This window comes from Grammomys surdaster, unplaced genomic scaffold (assembly GCF_004785775.1).
Source record: "Grammomys surdaster isolate TR1022 unplaced genomic scaffold, NIH_TR_1.0 126198, whole genome shotgun sequence".
NCBI classification, from domain to species: Eukaryota; Metazoa; Chordata; class Mammalia; order Rodentia; family Muridae; genus Grammomys; species Grammomys surdaster.
This window is the reverse complement of record NW_021621003.1, coordinates 3,573,439-3,585,789: the sequence shown is the minus strand read 5'-3', so window position 1 is coordinate 3,585,789 and position 12,351 is coordinate 3,573,439.

Sequence of the window (12,351 nt, the reverse complement as noted above, 5' to 3'; positions counted from 1 at the left end):
GGGAGAGGGAGAGGGAGAGGGAGAGGGAGAGAGAAACATGGAGGCGGATGTTTGCATGACTCTGCCAGTCAAAGATAGTTGGTATAGCTAGGTTGGGTATTGGGTTACACTTCTGATTGTATGGGCATCTTGTTATTGAGCATTACCAAACTTATAAAGCCTTTGATTAACATTTTAAAAATTAAAATTAGAAAAAAAACAAATTGTCCTCTGACCTCCACAGATGTGCCATAGCGCACATACCCCCCTACCCCTGCCTCCTGAGGTGAGAGGTACACTCAAAGTCACCTCTAAATGCCATTGTCAACTGGGTCTCCCAGCACCTGCTCCTTTTGCAAGATGGCTATTGGACAACAGAGATTTTCTTTAAACTACATCCCCATGACTTAATCACAGCAAAGGCAAAAGCAGGGAGAAGAAGAGGAGGAGGAGGAAGAGGAGGAGAAAGGGGAAGGGAAGAGGAGGAGGAAGAAGAAGAGGGGGAGAGGGAGGGGAGAGGAGAGAAGGGGGAAGGGAAGAGGAAAAGGAGGAGACAGAGGAGGAAGAGGAGAGGAGGAGGGGCCCCAGTTTGGAGAGGAAGGTTAAAGGCAGCAGATTCTCTAAATTCCTCAGGCCTGGGGACAATTTCACCTCAGGTGTTTTAATCTAATCAAAGTGGCCCAAGGCTGACAACCATCACTGAACAATTATGTGCAGCAGAGGACCTCCGTGAGGTGTTGCATCCTGGAGGTTTAAGGTCAAGTAAGGGGAGATGGCTCTGCCAGGAAAGTGCTTGCTACATAAGCTTGAGAATTTAAGTTCAACACCAGTATCCATGTTAAAAGTCGGACACAGACTACAGCCTATGATCTCAGTGCTGGGGAACTAACACAGCAGGGATTCTGGGGCTCACAGGTCAGCCAGTGGAGCGTGACTGACAACCTGCAGGATCATTGGAAAACTTGTCTTAAAAGGGAAGGTAAAGAATGATTAAGGAAGACACCTAAAATTAATACACACACATTCACACATACACACACACACACACACACACACACACATGCATGCACACACACAGTTTAATACAAAAGCATAAATATGAGTAAGACTCAGTCTTGCTGAGAAGAGACTCACAGTATAGTATCTGATTTAGTCAAACAGTGGAAATTTTATTTCAGGGCATGCATTGTTGCTGGTACCCAGACAGAGACATGCGTATGAATGAAAGCAGAAAAATCTCACTCCTATCACTTGGTCTGTTGTGGTAAACAAGGTCTTTCAGGCCTGCTCAAAGCTGGGGGAAGGGCACATCCACTAGCCTTCTGCTCAGTTCCTGGAAGAGGACTGCAGATTGGTATAACAGAGCTGAAAGGAGAAATCTCTCTGGCCCTTAGAGAATACATCTGCCTTTCTGATGACTCCACTGTGGTTTCACTATTTGACAGAACCCAGTGAGGATTCTTTTTTTTCCATCCTTCAGGCTAAGGCAGACACAGCAGCAGGATTAGAGCTAACCTTAAGAAGCCTCCACTGGTGTACTGCACCCACACCTGAGCATCAATCCTCTTCAGTGTGTCCAGGCCCCTGTGTGTCATCTGAGTGACAGGGCTTAAGACAAGGTTAAAAGTCCAAATTATCTTCAGACAGATGCTCTACTTCTTATAAAAGATGCTCCCAGTACCAGAATGCAGGGAAGTATAGTCCATCCACTGCCAATTCAGATTCAGCTCCTCAAGGGGCAACCCAATAATTCCTTACGTAATTTCCCCTTAAGCATACGGGTTTATCCTATACAGTCTAGATCTGCTAAGGTGTATTGTTAAAGGCTTCACTGGCTAGTTCCAAAGAAACGGCCATATTCATTACAAGAGAATCTCAACAGAGGGAAGCCACAAAACTAAGTCCTGTACCCAGCCAGTTTTCAACTTTCCTACACAGCTTGTGTACTTAAACACCACAGCATATGTTCCCTTTCAGTAGGAGGGACTAAGACATCCTAGGAACCAAATAACAGAAAACATGAGACTAAAAATTTCAAAAATCCAAAGATGAAATGCTTTGTTGCCTACAAAATAATGAAGAATATATATAAACATTTATGCATAAGCAAACATATCAAGAAATCAAGAAATATATACACTCAGGAGTATTACTTGAATGAATATATACCAAATACACACACCATCTGGCTCACCAGCTGTCTTAGTCAGGGGTTGTATTCCTGCACAAGCATCATGACCAAAAAGCAAGTTGGGGAGGAAAGGGTTTAGTCAGCTTACACTTCCACACTGCTGTTCATCACCAAAGGAAATCAGGACAGGAACTCACACAGGGCAGGAACTTGGAGGAAGGAGCTGATGCAGAGGCCATGGAGGAGTGCTGCTTACTGAATTGCTTCCCCTGACTTGCTCAGCTTGCTTTCTCATAGAACCCAGGTCTACCAGCCCAGAGACGATGGCACTACCCACAATGGGCCCTCACACCCTTGATTACTAATTGAGAAAATGTCTTACAGCAGGATCTCATGGAGGCATTTCCTCAAGGGAGGCTCCTTTCTCTGTGATAACTCCTGCTTGTGTTAAGTTGACACACAAACCAGCCAGTACACCAGCCCCACTTTGCCAAACAGAAATGCACTTTTAATATAGCTTCTGGATGTGGACACATTACCATCAACCAAATGAATGTGGGAAACACTGGATTATTATGTTTCCAAAAGAATATTTAATGTTTTAAATATACTAGAGATGTCTGAATTTTGACAGGGAAAGTACAAATTACAACACAAGTACAAAATACAACTCTTCAAAGAATACTCATAAATGTACAAATATACTCATGTAAATGCATCCAAATACAAAAAATAATGAAAATATTCCTACTCAGATATAATATTTAACTTCAAAATTAGAGGTCAGATTATAAGGAAGAGAACAAAGCCAAATCTACATAGAAAAATCGCAAACTTGAACACCTTAAATTTCACATATGCTTTGCTAATCATGCCAAGGTATAAACAGTTCGATTCCTTAAATCAAATCTGTTTTGCAAAATAAAATGGTATCAACAACACTTAATGCCTCCAAATACAAAAGATATTTTTTTTTTCTGCCACAGGCCAAAAGACTCTCTCTTACAAAGAGAAGACACTTTTGTCGGTGTGAAGCAAAAAAATATCATGCTGGCACAACATCTCACAATCCTAGACCTCGATCCCAGCTGCTTACCTCTGAAGGAAGGTACTTATGGTTTCTGTGGTAACCACTGGCCTTTGTAGAGGCAAAACCTAAGAGTTAGGTGAAGTGATTAGCAAGAGCCTATCTCAGTTTCAACAGAATCAAATATTATTTATCAATACTTATTTCTGTTATATTTCTTCCTTTAAGATTTAGTTGTGTGTATGTGTGTGTCTGTGTCTGTGTATCTGTGTGTGTACCTGTGTGTGTGTCTGTGTGTTTGTGAATCTGTGTGTGTGTCTGTGTGTGTGTGTCTGTGTGTGTGTGTCTGTGTGTGTGTCTGTGTGTGTGTCTGTGTGTGTGTCTGTGTGTGTGTGTGTTTGTGTATATGGGTGTGTGAATGCCACATGAGTGTAGGTGTCCTCAGAGGCTGGGACCAGCAGTTTCGAGCCACCTGATGAGATCGTTATTGGAAGCCAGTCACAGGTTCTCTGCAAATGCGGGAAGCACTCTTAACCACTGGGCCATCCAGCCCCAACTGCTGCGTTTCTTTTAGAAGCAGAATCATGTACGATTTCCCATCCATTTCCCTGGCGGGATCATAAAGCTGCAGGACACAGCCAGCCCTGCACAGGAGAGAAGAAATGGCCCCATGGGCGCTCAAACAGCTGTTCCATAACTATTGTGTGATCAAAGCAGCAAGAAATGAGAGCACAGGCCTGTAAATAGGCACCTGGCCACTGCACAGAACCCCAAAACAAAAGGTGTATAATAGCAGCTGCTTAACAGCTGTTTAAAAAGCAAAAGCCCATTTCCTGCACATTTCATCTCTTATTCAAAGCAAAGATAAGGGCCCAAAACTTGACCCTGCGGTAGGAATGAGTGTGAGATTAAAATGGAGTGTCCATGTTATCTTTCCCTCTTCCTGTTTCCAGATAAATAGACCCTAACTTGTGATTCCAAAGCAGTCTCTCTGTCTCTCTCTGTGTCTCTCTCCCTCTCTTTCTCACTCCCTCCCTTTCTCCCTCCCTCTGCCCCCTAGAGAAAAATATCATTCACAGAACAGGGTCATATGTATGGGTTTCCATTTAGTAAAACTGCACATAGGCAACATCAGTTTGAACCCTTTCCAGGAAAAGACTAATGAAACAGGTGATGTTTACACTCCAAGCCAAAGACATTTCTTATAGAGAAGGTCATGAGTTTTTATGCTCTTAAGAGACCAGGGTAGGAATGGTGGTTCCCTCCAGGAAAGACAGGCTCTCTTTGACCAGAGCAAGATGGAATAGGGGTGTGGGTGACCTTTCAATGTCCTCTCTTGCTACTAGTTAGCCTCCTTCTGCTTCTTCTGAAGCAGAAGTCCAAATGCAAAATCCACTATGACATCACTAGGAATCTCCTGAGCAGGTGCTCAGGCAGAGCTGCACACTTAATACAGGAAGCATTGGAACCTCCAATTCCCTGTGGTTCCTGGGGCGAGTCTCTCACGGTAAATGGAAAGCTTATTCTTTGGAGGTCTTTTAGGATCCAAATTTGAATGCATGGTGAGTTACAATCAGGTGTCCCTAAATTAATCCCAGAGGGCCTACTACCAGAAACATCAGACTACATCAGACCAACTTCTGAGTAAAACGAGAGAGAGAGAGAGAGAGAGAGAGAGAGAGAGAGAGAGAGAGAGAGAGATTTTAAAACAACATCAGAGGTTAAAGAGATGGTTCAGTCTTTAAGAACACAGGCTGATCTTCTAAAAAACCTTAGTTTGGTTCCTAGCACCTACATGGTAGCTTAAAACTGTAACTCTAGCCCCAGGGGATCCAATGCTTCTTGTGACTTCCACAGACACTGTGTGCACACGGTGCACAGACATACATGCAGGCAAAACACCCAAAATATAAAATAAAGGTCATTAAGAAAAATAAGAAAAACAAAACAAGAAGAACAAATTGTTGCTGGGCGTCATAGCTTCACATCCCTCAAGGGACGCAGAAATCTTGTACATCAGTTCTTCACTCGAGAGATGTCAGCTTTCACTCAGAACTTAGCTTCAGGCTTCTTACACTGCGAATTTCCTTCTGCCAAGCAATCATGAGGACATTGGTCCGGCGAGTTACAGAGGCTGGGAACTGGTATACGTTAATCCACATATCTTCATCCACAGCTGGGGTGGAGCAATGTAACTATTTACAATATTCCTATTGTGTGAACAGTCACCATGGAAACGTAAGGGTCCTGGATGCAGTTTAGAAGGAAGCAAGATCAATGCTAAAAAGTAATAGACCTATCAGGCTCACATGCTCAAATTGCTGGTTCCACAATTACCCCCATCCCGCTTCGGCAGCAAGCTTTCTTGAGTGTGTGCAGAGCATTTCGCTGAACAGTGGATCAGTGCAGTTTAGGTTACAAAGAACTCGAGCCTCTCAGTCGACAGGAAAGGGAATTTGTTAAACAATATTAAATAGGTTAAGATTTTCTGAGAGAGCCATCACGCCAATTCTCAAAGCTACCCAGCCTGCAAAAGTAGCCAGCTCCTGGAAACGGCCCTGTCGGAGGAAACCACTGCCGCACTCCTGAGCAGCATATCTCTCAGGGAAGCTTGCCATCTCCTGTCGGCTGGCAACAGGCAGTTTTTCATCTTTTTTTTTTTTTATTTAAATAGGTGCTTTGTCTTCATGTATTTGTGCATATTGCATGCATGCCCAGCGTCTGTGAAGGCCAGAAGAAAGTATCAGATCTCTGTAACTGGAGTTACAGACAACTATGAGTTAGCTTCTGGGTGTTAGGAATTGAATCTGAGTTCTCCGCAAAAACAGCCAGTGCTCTTAACCACTGAGCCATAGCTAAAGCTGTGGTCTCTTGAACTTGCCAAGCCACAGGTAGAAAGTCTATGCAAGAAGCCAGCTAGGGTGTGGCCAGTTGGTGCTGCCCTGGGGGATGCTGGGAAGATCATTTTCACAAACCACTTCTGCACAGCACACCTGTTTTCTTCACTAACTCCATGGCTTCAGTCATTCGTGCCCCAGGGAAAGCAGTTGTAAGAAATAGCAGATGCAGATACGCAGCCAAAAGCATTCCATCCCTTCAGTTTACAAATTCTGCAGAAAACGACCCAGACAGTGCAGGACTGTTTGATGAACTGTGACCTCCAGCCGCTCATGGAAAACGCAGTTACTATCAAGATGTTCTTTTCAAGTTTCCATTCTGAATGATGAATACACTTGGGGTCGGTTATGTTTAAACCAACCACATTTGCATTACAAACCTCTTGGCAAAACAGTTTCTATTTTATAATATTACCTTGCTGTTTCCATTTTGTCAGTGGAGAGACTCGGGCACACACATCTTGACAGAGATTGCTGTAAAATAATACAGAACAAAGAAGATCGTTGTCCATTGCAAATGGCAGAGTCAAGAGTGGACCTATCCGAAAGAGGTAATGAGAAATGTGGACTTTCTCCCCCACACCTTTCCTTCTCTCTTTCTTTCTTTCCTTTCTTTCTTTCTTTCTTTCTTTTCTTTCTTTCTTTCTTTCTTTCTTTCTTTCTTTCTTTATTTTTCTTCCTTCCTTTCTTCCTTTCTTCTTTCCTTCTTCCTTCCTCCCTCCCTCCTCTCCTTCCCTCCCTCCCTCTTTCCTTCCTTTCTTTCTCTTTTTTTCTTTCTTTCTTTCTTTCTTTCTTTCTTTCTTTCTTTCTTTCTTTCTTTCTTTCTTTGTCTTACTTATAAAACTAATTATATGAGTCTCATTTCCAGCCCTGTAGCAGACCACGACATACAGGGTCTGTCCCCTTCTGTGCCTCCATGCCCTGAGGACTCAGCTGATCCTGCAGGGGCCTAGCCTTCTTCCCACACCCCATCCCTTTGTGTCAGACTCCAATACCTGGAGTCATACTCTCCACGGAGCCCTGTGGGCCGCATGGCCACTCTGGCCTGTAGGTGGGTAGGCTTCCTTCACTCTCCTTCCTGTCCTTCATTACAAGCTCTTCAGCCTCGCCCCCAGCTCTGTAGCAGACCACTTGCAGGGGCTTGACCACCTCTCTGCCTCTACTCCCTGGGGAATCTTCCAAACCTACTGGCATACCCAGCTTACTCCTTCCTGTGAACTTTCAGCTCCCAATCTATCCCAACCCAGGCCTCTAGCCCATCCCCATCTGAAGGACAGCAAGTGGCCCACACAACATGAGCTCCGTGGTATCTTTTGTCTCATAATGTTCTGGTGTTCATTTATTTTTGCCTAACAGGTCTTTCACTTATATGCTAGTTTTTAAATTTTGTTTTTAGGTTTTTTATTTTTGTTGGGTTTGTTTGTTTTTACTTTGTTTTGTGTTTGAGATAATGTCTGGTTGTATGACCTTGACTGGCCTGGAACTCAATTTGCAGACCAGGCTAGCCTTGAACTCAGAGATTCTCCTGCCTCTGCCTCCCAAGAGCTTGAATTAAAGGTGGGTACTACCGCACCTGGTTCTTGTTGGCCCTTTTTATTTCTATTTGTTTGTTTGTTTTGTCCTACTCTTGTTTGGTTTTCTTGTAACTTATTTTATTCATTTTCTAAGAGAAAGGGTGTAGACTTGGGTGGGTGAAGAAGCAGGGAAAATCTGGGAGGAGTTTGAGGAAGGGAAAAGATAGTCAGAATAAATTCTATAAGATAAATCTATTTTCTTCTTTTTTATTTTGTTTTGTTTTGGTTTGTTTTTGTTTTCGAGACAGGGTTTCTCTGTGTGGCCCTGGCTGTCCTGGAGCTCGCTTTGTAGACCAGGCTGGCCTCGAACTCAGAAATCTGCCCGCCTCTGCCTCCCAAGTGCTGGGATTAAAGGTGTGTGCCACCACTGCCCAGGAATAAATCTATTTTCAACAAGTATAATTATTTTATGTGAATGAATATTTTACCTGCGTGTATATTTGGGTACCTCTGTGTCTGGTGTCTGAGGCCAGAATAAGATGTCAGATCCCCTGGAACTAGAGCTAGAGAAGGTTGTGAGCTGTCATGTGGGTGTTGGGAATTCAACCCAGGTCCTCTGCAAAAGCAGGATATGCTCTTAACAATTGAACACTCTCTTCAGTCTTGGAGTATGGAGTTTCTGACACGACTCTTTCAACTTTGTCTTCTCAGACAGCTTTGCCTGAGGAGATGTGTATGGGGTTCTCCTTGGAGAATAGAGTATCTATCATCTGGTATCATCAATGTCATCATCAAAAATGGAAAAGTGGGGCTGAAGAGATGACTCCGATGGTCGCCTGCCTGTGTCACAAGCATAAGGGTCTGAGTTCAAACCCTCAGTTCCCATATGAATCCCAGGGCCTAGTCACCACCTCTGTAACCACAGGCTGGGAAAGCAGAGGACAGCGGGAATCCTCGAGCTCAGTGACCATCCAGCCTCACTGAATTAATGAGTTCCAGGTTCACGGGGACACTGTGTCAGGCATGGGGAGTAATAGAGAGAGACACTGAACACTGACACCTGGCCTGTACCTACATGCACAAGTTAATTCTGATTAGAGAAAGGAGAAGCCAGTTGCCATGGGGTGGAAGAAGAGCACGCAGGAGAAGAGAAAGGAAGCCGCCATGGGGAAAGGATCAAGAGAGTGAGGCCCTAGGGCTGCCCAATTGGAGCTAAGAGCAGCTCACATGGAACATAGTAAGTAATAACTCGGGGTTATCATTAGGAAAATAGATTCCAATAGCATGGAGGGTAGGCAGCTGCCAAGCTATTGTGCTTCCTAAGACATATTGTAAACATAAAGGCTGTGTGTGTTTTTTATCCAGGAACTCAATAACCAAAGGCAAAGTAGAGACCCTGTGCCAGGATTTATTAATAAGTATTTCTACTAAATTCTAGATAGATGGCTCATGTATGGTTATATAATAGATATTCGAAGATTGATAATCCAGAAGGAGTGAAGAATTAAAAAACAAAAAATCAAAACCACAAAATAGAAAGTGTTTTATTTGTGAGTGGTCTAACCATGTTCAAAGAAGAAAATATTGCCTGAAGTCACTGGCTTGGCAGATGAGTTCAGGAAAAACCCTGAGAAACAGGAAAGAAGAGGCACACAGAAGAGTAAGGGAGACCTGGGTCTGCAGGTGAGCATGGGGCTGAGCTCCTGGAGGCAGCCAGTAGCACGTTGGTTTAAGATTCCTGCTATAATGGGCAGTGGTGGCACATGCCTTTAGTCCCAGCACTTGGGAGGCAGAGGCAGGCAGGTTTCTGAGTTCGAGGGCAGTCTGGTCTACAGAGTGAGTTCCAGGACAGCCAGGGCTACACAGAGAAACCCTGTCTCGAAACACCAAAAAAAAAAAAAATCCTGCTATAAGCTGTGAAAGACAGTGTAGAAAAAAAAATGTAGCTTTCTGACCCCAAGGTTATTCAAAACAAAGAATTAAATTAGGGAAACATTTTCAATACAAAATCAATGCGTGAAGCAAGTGTGACAACATCTATCTGTACCTTAGCACTCTGGTAGCTGGGTCGGGAGGATCCCGAGTCTCTGGCCAGCATGGAGACCAATTTAAAAGTAAGACTCTGTCTAAAAGAAAAAAAAAAAAACCCTGTGTTTCTACTTATGTGTGGGTTACTTGGTCTGGATGAACCTCTGGGTCTTCTGGGAGCTAGTGAAAAGCAGATATGGGCGCTCTCTCTTGAATTGTAACCAGGTGACGTAAAGTTTCATGGTGTGTATGTGACACCTGGGGTCTTCTGTCCTAGAAATCCCTGTATCTAAGTGATCGTGGAAGAATGTACACTTGTCTGTATGGCTTTGTACCGTTCACTTCACTTGCTTTCCCACCCAGGAGTGGCCTTGGTGTCTCCCTGGGATCTTTCATCTATGTCCCTTCTCATGTGTCCGTTGGTACAACTTGTCCCCTTATCATCCTGTACCCCAAAAAGTCCCCTGGAGAAGCTTCCCTTCTTCACTATTGCTGTGTTCATGGCCCCATTTCTTGGACAAGTCACCCAGGCAACATGACCCAACTTACTGTGACTGTTCTGTTTCAGAAAGGGTCATCTATTTCACCAAGTCAGGCAGGAAAAAGGCTGCGATTCATTTAGAAAAAAAAAAAAAGTTTTTCTGAGAATTCATTTCCATCTTTTTTTTTCTTGAGATTGTTGTTGATAGGAGAATAAATTAGAAGGTGAAAGTTGATTTGAACAATGCCACTCTGCCACCACCCCATACACCATGGAGTGGAGAGACCACATACCCTCCCAGGAGTCATGAAGTCAAGAAGGAGATTCGGGATTCTAAGAGCTCCCAGTGGTTTAGCCAAATCCATCCTGCACCAGATGGCCTTGAAGAACACAGAACAGTAAGATCCCACTTATCAAGGGAGAGGACTTCCTGCACTGCCCTTCTTCCTGGCTGCACCTGACCATGTCCATAGATGCACCACCCCAAGCCATGGGGACCCTGTGAGGCCTCTCTCCTCCCCATCACTCCTCATCCACCTTTTCTATGTTAGGGAATACAGACAAGAAGTGAGGACCATGGAGCTCTAGCTTTGTATAAGGAATCCCACAGTGAAGTCTATCTGGGAAATAAACACTGGACTGAAAAATAAATTACTTTCTTTACTAGAGCTTATAACAGGCTAATTCTTTATTTTAAAATTTTATTTGTATTCATCTATGTGTGTGTTTCTTTTATGTGAGTGCAGTGTCTGTCAAAGCCAGAAGGGGACACTGGATCCCCCTGGAGCTGAAGTCACAGATGGTTGTTTTTTGAACCATGCAGTGTGGGTGCTAGGAACTGAACCCAGGTCCTGAGGAAGAATAGCCAGTGCTCTTAGCCACTGAGTCACCCCAAGCTAATACTTTAAATATCCAAGAAAAGAAGCTAGAATATAACCCTTTTTACCTTTATTTGTCCATTGAAATCTCAATGGATTCATGGTCTAAGAGTTTACCTTGAATCCAGAAATGAGTGTCATATGGAATTCAAACAGCCACGTGTTAATAAAACTTATAAACATTTCAATACTCTGATAGTTTTATTTATTTTGACTCATCAAGGACTTAAAACCTTTGCATGCAAACACATTTGCATGCAAATGTACATAATTTATACTTTGGGTTTTTGTATAGAATTAGTTCCATGGTTTCCATATGAATTGCTTCCAAATGCCATGTCAATCAATTCAATAAAGAATGAATGTTGGGCTGGAGAGATGGCTCAGTGGTTAAGAGCACTGACTGCACTTCCAGAGGTCCTGAGTTCAAATCCCAGCAACCACATGGTGGCTCACAACCATCTGTAATGAGATCTGATGCCCTCTTCTGGTGTGTCTGAAGACAGCTACAGTGTATTCATATATAATAAATAAATAAATAAATCTTTAAAAAAAAAAAAAAAGAATGAATGTATGGGAAACTAGTTCAAACATACTAGTGCATATACGTAAATACAAGACACATTTTAAAACCCAAAACTAATCCTTCAGCAGGTTATTTTTTTTTTATTTCTATTTCTATGTAAAGTTTCATATTATGGGAAATGCTCTCAGTTACATTATTTTTTTCAAGAATAAATAATTATAGTAAAGCCAACCATCCACACTGAGATACTTACATGAGTTGCTTGATTGAACTAGATTTTAAAGAAACTAGAAAAGTGGAGGAATTTTATTCAGGTAATTACAAATAGCATGTCTAATTTACCAGAGCATTATCTTTTTCCAAAATAAAGCTCTGAATTTTTTATTTTAATTTTTAAAATTTTTTTATTGTGTATGGAAAATACCACTTAATTGAGTCACAGAACATGGACTCACTTGGAAGCTTCATGCCAATCTCACCCAGCTTTGAACTCTGCCAGCTACAGTGAAAGCTGATAGAATGAGAGGTACCCACTGCTACAATAGTGGCAGGAGTGTTCTGGGAGTGACCAACCACTTTGTGATTGGATCTAAGGCCCAGTCCATGAGCTTGGATCCACACTGGTACAGAGCAAAGAGCTTGTTAATAGGCAGGTCAAATACCCTAGGAGAGAGCCCAATATTATTATTCTGCCAAATGGAAATAGCATTAAAATGACTTATTGCTATACTCAAAGCACTTCTCAACCACCAGAGAAGCTTCCTCTTGTACCAGATGGCAATTAACATGAAGATCCTGATCCGGTCAATGTGTACAAAATAAGAGTGTTCTCCCTAAATGGGAGATATATATATATATATATATATATATATATATATATATATATATAT